General features: G+C 42.3%; 1 long non-coding RNA gene across 1 annotated transcript in view; it reads right to left on the bottom strand.

The window, feature by feature from the left end:
- LOC132050090 (uncharacterized) overlaps window positions 1–12,481 on the bottom strand; it is an 82,240-nt gene that overhangs the window by 11,986 nt on the left and 57,773 nt on the right. The gene's annotated exons all lie outside the window — the stretch shown is intronic.

The raw sequence follows: 12,481 nt of genomic DNA, 5'->3' as shown, positions 1-12,481 counted from the left end.
ATATTCACGAAATTACTTTGGGAACTTTCCCAATATTATATTGTTTTGCCTGTATGCTCTTTTTGTAAAATTTATTGCGCTCGGCTAAGTTTCTTTGATATCTCGCCCCTTAAGACTATTATATCATGTCACTTTTCATAATCGTGATCTTGATGGTCATTGCCGAATAATATCATTTTTAGGAACACCATGCATATACATATATATCATCACATATATCGCAATTGAAAACATACGATTACTCATATAATTATATGTATCATGTAGGGCATCCTGGGCCTTAATACAACCATTACATACTTGAGATTTGTGTTGCGCATCATAATGCATTTTGTTCCATCTTCACCTGCACCATTATTGTTTTATATCAGTTAAGCCTTAAACCAACCATATTACCTAGTTATAAGTTTTTCGAAGCTTATTCTCAACTTCATACGTTGACTGTCACGTTCATCATCCATACGATGTAAGAATTAACTTAATATGAGTTCTTACAACTCTTCTTCGCTCTCTTAAGAGTCTCTTAGGACACACACACGTGGTAATTTTCACTTGCCCCAAGTTTATTAATGGCAACAAAAAGACATACATAGTATGCAAAGCTTATCATTATTATGTCATAACAAATTTACCTCTTCGGGGCAATTCATATTATTCTTGTAATCATATTACTCTTGTAACCATGGAGTATATGTTTTTCGTGTATCTATACCTTATCATTTCATCTTAGCCATTTGTTGTTTATGTATCTTGTCCCCATATACACCCGTACGTGTCATTTGTAATTGACACTCATTCTTATAATTTTCGTCCCGTATGAGGTATTCAAGACTGCACTACATATCATTGACACGTTATTCTCAATTTCTCGCCAACAAGAACCTCATGGGATACTTTTCAAGAAGCCCGTGTCATTACTTGGAATTTGATACTTATGTTAGTCGATATGTATTAACCACGTCAGGAATCTGACTTATTGAAAATTTCTTTCTTACTCCAACCTCAAGTTTGTGATTTGGAGTAGAAGAAAACTGAGACATCTTAAATATCCTTAGTCTCCCCGATATAAGTGTAACCAACAGCTCACTAGAACCTCATGGGATACTTTTCAAGAAGCCCGTGTCATTACTTGGAATTTGATACTTATGTTAGTCGATATGTATTAACCACATCAGGAATCTGACTTATTGAAAATTTCTTTCTTACTCCAACCTCAAGTTTGTGATTTAGAGTAGAAGAAAACTGAGACATCTTAAATATCCTTAGTCTCCCCGATATAAGTGTAACCAACAGCTCACCGATAAGAGGGACTCTACTGACGCGACTTCGTAGACTGCCTATGACACACTCAGAATCTAGGGCTCTAATACAAATTTTATCACGTCCCAATTTTGGAGGATATCGTGATCGGCACCTTTTGTCATTAACTTGGATTGAACGAACTCTCTTAATGCATATATTAGATAGTACACATTGTACGCGCTTATGAATCACATCATTAAAAGATCTTAAAACTTTTGAAACAAACGTTTTGCCCTCTCTTGGTCTCATCATAAATTATTTCAAAAGATACATGTCTCATTATATATAAATACACATGCCAAAATAAAAATCAGCCTCGTTGTCTATGGAATCTCTTTATAGCTTCAAATTTGAACAATGCATTTGGACTTTATAACTAACCAAATGAATGTGCGAAAGGAATTAGAAGTCCTATATCTCGCACTTTTACTCGCCTCAACACATGTATCTGCTATAGAAAAATCACAGTAAAAAGAGTTTGATATGTGTAATAATCTAGCTACACCAAATGGTGAGACAAGGTTTATAAAACATACATGATACAACACGATCACCATGTTAAAACATGAATATGAAATCATAGTTCAAAATTCAATATTTCTCATAAGTTTCAACAAACTCTTAAAAATTCATTCTAGGCTTCTTAGACCTTAACCATACATATAAACCATTTTATTTTAAATCTATAAGTACCATTCAGACACAATACGACAATGTAATCCACATGGAGAATGATAGCAAGTCCTTTTTTAACTTCGTAAAGAATGAAAGAGGTAACTGATAGAAATACCGGAACGACACCTTTGATGTGTCTATAAAGTCATTACTCAAAACCCACAATAACACGTGTGAGTGTCGGGAAACATATCTCTCATCAGATATGTCTCAATCATCTACAGTAACTCCAAAAACATTTATAACATATATACATTTCATATCCATCGGCTTATTCTCAATCTTTGTTTCAAACATAGCTCGAAAGCATGGAATAAATCAATTTTGATAATCTCATTCATGAAATAATTTGATGAATAACATATGTTCATGGCTTTTAGCCGACACATGATACTTAGGCTCATGTGGATGTGGTCCATAATTATGGCATGCCAATTTAATATTCAAATAACCATATGCAATATTTTAATGTCGTAAGTGCTTCACAGTATTCACTTTAAATTCATAAAAGAATATAAACATAATTTTTGAAATCTGTACTTACCAATTTATATACCAATGATTGTCATTCTCAAGACAAGAAGCATTACACGCCCCCGCACACGTGAAACCTCATTTAAAATATTATTCGAAGACATGATGTTTGTGGTAAATCTCATAAGGAATTAGACTCGAGATACCTTAATTTTGCCTCAATGATATGTTCCAACATAAGCTCCAATCTACACCCAAGAATTCATTTTCATTAATATCAACTCATAACACCTTCAATGATTTCAACCATCGGTCACCCCGTCCCAATTATATATCGCACTATAATAACAACAATCACTATTAAATAAAGCATAATACAAGATTTTAAGTCAGTTAATGCATACAAAGTCCAGTCATACGCTCTCTTAATTAAATAGTACATCTATGCATAACCTGTTTCTCAAGCTTTAGTACATGTTAAGTAAATACTACATCTACGCATAACCTCTTATACACTGATATACAACTGGTTGTTTCTTCTTCCATCGTACGCCGATATACATCTGGTTGTTTCTCTTCACCACGTAGAGTTACTTCTCCGATAGCATCTAGAGCATGTTGCAGATCCCTTGATTCCTGTTTAGGGGAGTTGCTTTCATGGAGATTAACTTCCATTGATCCGCACAAATCTAGGAGACTACACGACTAATCTGGTACATATATATAAAGCAAACTGATAAATGCCATCTCGAAATTTAGTAGATTAACAATCTGTAACGACCCTTTCGGTCGTAGGGTCGTTATGGCAAATATAGGATCACCCCACCATATAGAACTTTTCCAAGGGTAAAACGAGCCAGTAGAAACTCAACCGTGTAAGCTTATGAGCTGAAATTTGACTTGTTTGTGGTTGTTGCTTGATTCTCTGGAGTCCGTCGAGGGGTGATGTAGAAAATTAGAACTCTATTGGGAATTCCGAGGCCACAGATGGATTCGTAGGATGTCGTTATGTATATGTGCATGTTTGTTTTGTGTTTTTGGGGATTTGGATGAAATGTTGGGTGATAGGGGGAAAAACTGGACAAAAGTCAAGCTTACTGCCCAAATGGGACCGCTGGGGCGGTGGGAGTACCGCTGCGGCGGTACCGCTATAGCGGCGAGTGGACCGCTGCCAGCGGCCATGCATTTTCTAGGTGGTCGTTGTGGCGGGAGGTTGACCGCTATGGCGGTACCGCTATAGTGGTGGATAGACCGCTATAGCGGTGAAGCGGATCCTCTTGGTCCGCTATAACGGTCACTTAAACGCTATAGTGGGACCGCTAATGGCGGTGAAATGACCGCTGTAGCGGTCGACGGAAAACAGTGACCCGAGTTTTAAACACTTAGTCTCACATTCTTTATTCATAAAACACCAACACTTTCCCACAAGCACCTAGGGAGAAATTCCAAGCTAGGGCAAGAAACTCTTAAGAGGTAAGTTTCATCTATCCCTTTCTATCATTCCGTTTCTCCTTCATGGTTGTCATCCCCTTTGTGGGTCTTTAATGGTGGAATTGTAATAAAAACCCTAGAAATTTATAAACCGTCTAAACTTGATGGATTATGGTAGTTATCACTTATTTATGCTCTAATGGCTTGGATTAACTCCTCCTAATCATGAATTGAGTCCTTAGGACCATACACTAAGTGAATTGAGACCTAGGGTTCTATAAAAATGGTAACTTGACCATAAAATCTGCTTGTAGTGGAAACGTTGATATATTATTGTTACAATTTATTGATTAATGGTCACTAAGACCCTTGATAGGTTGCTTAAAACCTAGAAACCTATCCACCCCTTGGAATGGGGTAAAGGGAAGGGTATTCTTAAATTGGTACTTGTCATTTGGGTAATTGTGACTCATTGAGCCTTCTATTTCTAGACTTTGAGCGTTCTGAGGCTTTAAGGAAAGGAAAAGTTGTAGCGGAGTGACTTGCGTTGTTCCAGCTCTACATTGAGGTAGGTTACGGTCTACTTGAGTTAGACTTTGGTTAGTTGATTGTATGTTTTGTGAATTCTTTAGGAGAAAGCATGTCTAGTTTTCATGCATGGTATTGTGTGGCTAAACTCCTGTGTGAATATGATTGAGTGATTATATAGGCTTGGTGCCACTATTCCTGTGTGTTAAATCTGCAGTGGATGTGTTGTGATGAGAAGCTAATATGATCTTCTCGACGGTATTGTGACATGAAATGATGATTTGAGTATTGATAATGAGAATGTAAGAAACACTGTTATGTAAAGATGTATGGAAAGGCACACATGTGACCTAGATTATGGGCTTGTGGTCTAAGGTTAGTTCCGAAAATGAGAGGTATGTTGATATGTCCCGCGTCCGAGGTTCGTTCCGAAGCTGAAGTTTGTGCTCGGGTCCGAGGAGTGAATCCCGAACGAGTGGTACATGGACACTATGGGTCCCCTGCAGGTCATGACTACTGAGTAATGACATCAGTTAGCATGTGTGTACAGTGAGTGTGGTTATTGTGGTAAACTTGTTTCCGTGTGGCTTCCATTGATTGTGATTCTTAATATCTTGGTGATTTAATTGTGATTATCCTTGGTTGACTTGCTGTGGTTTATTGATATTCATGTCTGTTGACTGGCGTGTTTATTCTATTAATTTATGAATTATGCATGATACTAATCTTAGTTGGCCTATGATATCTACCGGTACATAGTGTTTTTACTGATACTATCCTGCTGCATTCTTTTGAGTGCAGATTGTGATACAGAGCCTACTACTCGCCCTCACATCTAGCGTGGAGTACGTTTGCTGATAGATTTAGGGTGAGCTTCTTTCCATGTCAGGCCGTCCGAAGATCTTCCTCTTATGATGTCTTTTCTTATTCTGGACATTATGGATACTTGTTAGTCAGACTTCATTCCTTAGACTTGTTTTAGATTAGAGTCATGTACGATGACTTTCGAATTTTGGGGATTTTGTAATAGTTAGAACTTCCGCATTTATTTCAGTATTTATAGCATGACTTATTTTGTTTATTGGTTCGCCCACTAGGATTTAGTTGGGTGCCAGTCATGGCGGGTTGGGTCGTGACAGAGTTGGTATGAGAGCTTTAGGTTCGTCGATCTCGTCGTACAAGGACATGTCTAGTAATGTCTTACGGATCGGTACGGAGACGTCTGTACTTATCTTCGAGAGGCTACCGGACACTAGGAAAACTCTCTTTTCTTTCTTTCTTTCTTTCTTTCTTTCTTTCTTTCTTTCTTTCTTTCTTTCTTTCTTTCGTGCTACGTGATTCCAATTGGTATCTAACTATCCTTCATTCTCTCGCAGATGGTGAGAACACGCGCGGCAGCAGCTAGGTAGAGATGGAGCGAGGAGGGTAGGTAGCGGCCCCGGGGCGGCGTCCCAGTGGTTGACCCCATGCCTCCAGTGGTTCCTAATGAGGTAGCGGGAGATGCAGCCGCACCAGCCAACCAGCGGCAGTACTTGTTCCGCCAGGAGCTGCAGCTGCTCAGGGTATACCAGATGCTATGGCACAGGTGCTAAATTGGTTGCACGGGTTAGCACAGGCCGGAGCTATACCAGCCGGTCCAGCAGGTAGGGGCGCAGGAGTAGCAGCCCCAGGTCCGGACAGAGCACAGGCTCCGGGGGTTCAGCATGCAGCAGCAGTGGCACCTCGCTTGGAGGAAGTTTCGGGTTTTGAGGCCTTTTCGAGGCCAGTGATGACTGGCTAGGAGCATGATCTGTTTTGGAGGTTCATTAAAATAAAGCCTCCTGTGTTCTATGGTACTGAGTCAGAGGATGCATATGAGTTCATCATCGACTGTCACGAGAGGCTCCATAAGATGGGGGCCGTGGAAAAGTACGGGGTAGAGTTTGTGATCTTCTAGTTCTTGGGTGATGCCAAGCTATGGTGAAGGGCATATGTGGAGTGTAGGCTAGCTGGGTCTCCTCCGTTGACTTGGGTTCAGTTTTATTCTGTGTTTTTGGATAAGTACGTTTCGCGTACTCTGAGGGACCGAAGGAAGGATGAGTTCGCTACTATTGATCAGGAGAACTCGTCTGTTGCTGTGTATGAGTCCCGTTTCCACTCTCTGTCCCGATATGCTCTTCAGTTGTTGCCCACTGAGGGGGAGAGGATACGGCGGTTCGTGAAGGGGTTGAACACTGGGCTTCAGTTATCGGCTCTTCAGCTTGTAGCCACTGGGGCTTCATTCCAGGAGATAGTGGAGCATGTCCGTATTGTTGAGGGTATTAAGCAGGAGAGTCATGCGAAGTAGGTAGAGAAGAAGGCCCGTAGGGGTGGGATTTTCAGCAACTCCTTCTCGAGAAAAAGTCGAGTTCGCAGTATATTCGAGAGAGACGCCGGTTCGATCCAGGATGCGGTGCCGGTGAGGCCCGTCGAGGGCAAATTATCGGGCTTTCGATCGGCGTGGAGGCTGGCACCTTCGTCGAGGGCACGATTCTCGGCGGCCTACGGCTTTGGACCGTGCTTTCTTTAAGTGTGGTGAGGTAGGGCATATTAAGTGGTATTGCACCAGACTTAGACAGAGGGGCAGGGGACTCAGTATCAGGCTCCTTGAGCTCCGTTTGCACCAGATCAAGGGGGTAAGGATCGAGCGCCGTGAGGGGTGGCACCCCACGACCGGGTAGGGGTGGCGCCTAGCCTAACCGAGGCGGTTCTCAAGTAGGTAGAGGCGGACAACAACCCGGCAGGGGCGGGGCTCAGACTGGTCATGGTAACCATGGTGGTTTACAGGCCACAGGAGGGCACGGTTATTTGTACGCTTTTCCAGGTAGGCCCGAGACTGAGGCCGCTGATGCGGTTAGCACAGGTACTATCTCAGTTTATGACCAGATGGCTTCTGTTTATTTGATCCCGCTCTACTTTTTCTTACGTGTGTCTTTATTTTTCCGTGGGTCCGGATATGATGTGTGATACCCTTGATGGCCCTATTTATGTATCTCTTTAGTTAGGGATTCCGTGGTGGTGGATAGCGTCTACCACTTCGCGCGCGATTACTTTTATGGGGTATAGTACTTGGGCGGATTTGATTATCTTAGACATGGTAGATTTTGATGTTATTTTGGGTATGAGTTGGTTGTCCCCGCACTATGCTATACTAGATTGTCATTCTAAGACTATTACACTAGCTATGCCCGGGGCATCTAGACTCGAGTGAAAGGGTAACCTTAGGCCCCTCCCTAAGAAAGTGATATCCTTTATTCGTGCTAGGAAGCTAGTAGAGAAGGGTTGTCTAGCTTATTTGGCACATATTCGTGACACCAGTGCAAATACCCCCTCTCTTGATTCGGTGCCAGTGGTACGCAAGTTTGCTGATGTGTTTCCCGCGAACTTGCCTGGTATGCCGCCTGATCGTGACATTGATTTCAGGATTGATTTAGACCCAGGGACCTGTCCTATCTCTATCCCACCTTATAGGATGGCGCCAACAGAACTCAGGAAATTGAAAGATCAGTTGCAAGATCTTCTGAGTAAGGGGTTTATACACCCGAGTGCCTCTTCGTGGGGTGTAGCTGTGTTGTTTGTTAAGAAGAAGGATGGGTCTATGCGCATGTGTATTGATTACCTTCAACTGAATAAGGTAACTGTCCGAAACAAGTACCCTATTCCCCGTATTGATGACTTGTTTGATCAGTTACAGGGAGCTTCTGTGTTCTCTAAAATCGATTTAAGGTCAGGGTACCACCAATTGAATATTCGGGCAGAAGATGTTCCTAAAATCGTTTTTCGAACCAGGTATGGGCATTATAAGTTCTTGGTTATGTCTTTCGGGCTTACTAATGCCCTATCCGCGTTCATGGATTTGATGAACAGTGTGTTTAAGCCCTATTTGGGCTTTTTCGTAATAGTGTTCATTGATGATATCATGGTGTACTCCAGAAGTAGGAAGGAGCATGAGAAACATTTGAGAATTACTCTTGGGGTATTGCGGGAGAAGGAGCTGTATGCTAAATTCTCTAAGTGTGAATTCTGGTTGTCTTTTGTGTCTTTCTTGGGGCATGTCATTTCGAAGGAAGGTATTATGGTGGATCCTCAGAAGATCCAGGCAGTCAGAGAAGGTGCTAGGCCCACATCAGTGATCGAGATTCATAATTTTGTGGGTCTGGCTAGCTACTATCATCGGTTTGTGAAAGGGTTTGCCTCTATTGCTTCTCATTTGGCCCGCTTGACCCAGAAAAAGGTACCGTTTCAGTGGTCCGGTGAGTGTGAGGAGAAATTTCAAAAGCTCAAGACATTATTGACTACAACACCGATTCTAGCATTGCCCGTGAAGGGCAAAGATTTTGTTGTTTATTGTGATGCTTCACGTTCTGGTTTGGGTGTTGTTTTGATGCAGGAAAAGAAGGTGATTGCTTATGCTTCTCGGCAATTAAAGGTGCATAAGAGGAACTATCCTACTCATGATTTAGAGTTGACGGTGGTGTTTGCGTTGAAAATGGAGAGCACTTACTTGTATAGTGTCCATTGTGAGTGTACACAGACCGTCGCGTTGCGGCATGTGTTCACTCAGAGAGATCTGAACTCTAGGCAGCGGAGATGGATGGAACTGCTGAAGGACTATGACATCACCATTCTGTATCACCTTGGTAAGGCAAATATAGTGGCTGACGTTTTGAGCAGGAAGTCGGCTAGTATGGGGAGTCTGGCTCGTTTGGTTTCTTCGGAGCGTCCGTTAGCTAGAGAGGTTCAGACTCTGGCCAACAGCTTTATGAGACAGGATATTTCTAGCACAGGCGGGGTGTTGGCTTGTGTTAAGGCTCGGTTGTCATTTTTAGAACAGATTAAGGGTAAGCAGTTTGAGGATGCTAAGTTGTCTAAAATACGCGATAAGGTGTTGCGTGGTGAGGCCAAGGAGGCCGTGATTGATGAAGAGGGCGTACTGCGAATCAAGGGTCGAGTATGTGTGCCATGTATGGGCGATTTGATCAATACCATTCTGACAGAGGCTCATAGTTTGAGGTATTGTATTCATCCTGGCGCCACTAAGATGTATCGTGATTTGAGGCAACATTACTGGTGGACTAGGATGAAAAGTGATATAGTAGTTTTCGTTGCTCAGTGTCTGAATTGCCAACAGGTGAAGTATGAACATCAGAAACCTAGGGGTACTTTGCAGAGGATGCCCATTCCTGAGTAGAAGTGGGAAAGAATAGCCATAAATTTCGTGGTTGGTCTTCCAAAGACACTAGGGAAGTTTGACTCTATCTGGGTTATTGTTGCTAGGTTGACTAAGTCTGCCCACTTTATTCCGGTGAAGATAACTTATGATGCGGAGAAATTGGCTAAAGTTTACATTCGTGAGGTGCTTAGGCTTCACGGGGTTTCTATCTCCATCGTGTCCGACAGAGGCACCACGTTTACATCCCGATTTTTGGAGTGTTTGCATGAAGAGTTGGGTACGAAGTTAGATCTTAGCACAACCTTCCACCCTAGTCTGAGTGGACTATTCAGGTTCTTGAGAATATGCTTCGTGCGTGCGTGATAGACTTTGGTGGGCATTGGAATCAATTCTTGCCTTTGGCCGAATTTTCCTACAATAATAGCTACCATTCGAGTATTGATATGGCCCCATTTGAGGCGTTGTATGGAAGGAGGTGTAGGTCTCCTATTGGATGGTTTGACGCGTTCGAGGTGAGGCCTTGGGGTACCGACCTTCTGAGAGAGTCCCTAGAGAAGGTAAGGTGATTTAGGTCAAGCTTCTGGCAGCGTAGAGTAGGCTGAAGGAATATGCGGACCGCAAGGTCCGAGATCTTGAGTTTGAAGAGGAGGAGCAGATGTTATTGAAGGTCTCACCCATGAAGGGTGTGATGAGGTTTAAGAAGAAAGGCAAGCTTAGCCCGAGGTACATTGGGCGGTTTGAGATTCTCAAGCGTGTGGGGGAAGTGGCTTACAAATTGGCTTTACCTCCTGGTTTATCAGGCGTTCATCCGGTATTTCATGTTTCAATGTTGAATAAGTACCACGACGATAGTTCTTACATAATCCGTTGGGATTCGATTTTGCTAGATGAGAATTTGTCATATGAGGAAGAGCCCATTGCTATCTTAGACAGGGATGTTCACAAGTTGAGGTCCATGGAAATAGCCACTGTGAAAGTTTAATGGAAGAATCATCCGGTGGAAGAAGCTACTTGGGAAACAGAATCTGATATGCATAGCAAATACCCTCAACTTTTAACCGAGATAGGTAACTCCTTCTTATTTCTCATTTTTGTCCGTTCAGGGAAATGAACGGTGTTTTAATTGGTATCTGGTGTAACGACCAGCCGGTCGTTATGGGAAATGTAGGATCACCCCACGATATAGAACCTTTCCAAGGGTAAAACGAGCTAGTAGAAACTCAACCGTGTAAGCTTATGAGCTGAAATTTGACTTGTTTGTGGTTGTTGCTTGATTTTCTTGAGTCCGTCGGGGGTGACGTAGAAAATTAGAACTCCGTTGGGAATTCCGAGGCCACGGGTGGATTCGTAGGACGTCTTTATGTATATGTGCATGTTTGTTTTGTGTTTTTGGGGCCTTGGATGAAATGTTGGGTGATAGGGGGAAAAACTGGACAAAAGTCGAGCTTACTGCCCAAATGGGACCGCTGTGGCGGCGGAGTACTGCTGCGGTGGTACAGCTATGGCGGCGGAAGGTTGACCGCTATGGCAGTACTGCTATAGCGATGGATAGACCGCTATAGCGGTGAAGCGGATCCTCTTGGTCAGCTATAGCGGTCACTTGACCACTATAGCGGGACCGCTGCAGTGGTGAAATAACCGCTGTAGCGGTCGATGGAAAACAGTGACCCGAGTTTTAAACACTTAGTCTCACATTCTTTATTCATAAAACACCAACACAGTTTTCCACAAGCACCTAGGGAGAAATTCCAAGCTAGGGCAAGAAACTCTTGAGAGGTAAGTTTCATCTATCCCTTTCTATTATTCCGTTTCTCCTTCATGGTTGTCATCCCCGTTGTGGGTCTTTAATGGTGGAATTGTAATAGAAACCCTAGAAATTTATAAACCTTCTAAACTTGACGGGTTATGGTAGTTATCACTTATTTATCCTCTAATGGCTTGGATTAACTCCTCCTAATCATGAATTAAGTCCTTAGGACCATATACTAAGTGAATTGAGACCTAGGGCTCTATAAACATAGTAACTTGACCATAAAATCTGCTTGTAGTGGGAATGTTGATATATTATTGTTACAATTTGCTGATTAATGGTTACTAAGACCCTTGATAGGTTGCTTAACACCTAGAAAACCATCCACCCCTTGGAATGGGGTAAAAGGAAGGGTATTCTTAAATTGGTACTTGTCATTTGGGTAATTGTGACTCATTGAGCCTTCTATTTCTAGACTTTGAGCGTTCTGAGGCTTTAAGGAAAGGAAAAGCTGTAGCGGAGTGACTTGCGTTGTTCCAGCTCTAAATTGAGGTAGGTTACAGTCTACTTGAGTTAGACTTTGGTTAGTTAATTGTATGTTTTGTGAATTCTTTAGGAGAAAGCATGTCTAATTTTTATGCATGCTATTGTGTGGCTAAACTCCTGTGTGAATATGATTGAGTGATTGTGTAGGCTTGGTGCCACTACTCTTATGTGTTAAATCTGCAGTGGATATGTTGTGATGAGAAGCTAATATGATCTTCTCGACAGTATTGTGACATGAAATGATGATTTGAGTATTGATAATGAGAAGGTAAGAAACACTGTTCTGTAAAGAGGTATGGAAAGGCACACATGTGACCTAGATTATGGGCTTGTGGTCCGAGGTTAGTTTCAGAAACGAGAGGTGTGTTGATATGTCCCGCGTCCGAGGTTCGTTTCGGAGCGGAGGTTTGTGCTCGAGTCCCAGAAGTGAATCCGGAATGAGTGATACATGGACATCATGGGTCCCCTGCAGGTCATGACTACTGAGCAATGACATCTGTTAGCATGTATGTACAGTGAGTGTGGTTATTGTGGTAAACTTGTTTCCGTGTTGCTTCCGTTGATTGTGATTCTTAATATCTTGG

The sequence above is a fragment of the Lycium ferocissimum genome, chromosome 3 (genome assembly GCF_029784015.1).
Source record: "Lycium ferocissimum isolate CSIRO_LF1 chromosome 3, AGI_CSIRO_Lferr_CH_V1, whole genome shotgun sequence".
In the NCBI taxonomy this organism is placed as follows: Eukaryota; Viridiplantae; Streptophyta; class Magnoliopsida; order Solanales; family Solanaceae; genus Lycium; species Lycium ferocissimum.
This window is presented reverse-complemented; position numbering and strand designations above follow the sequence as displayed.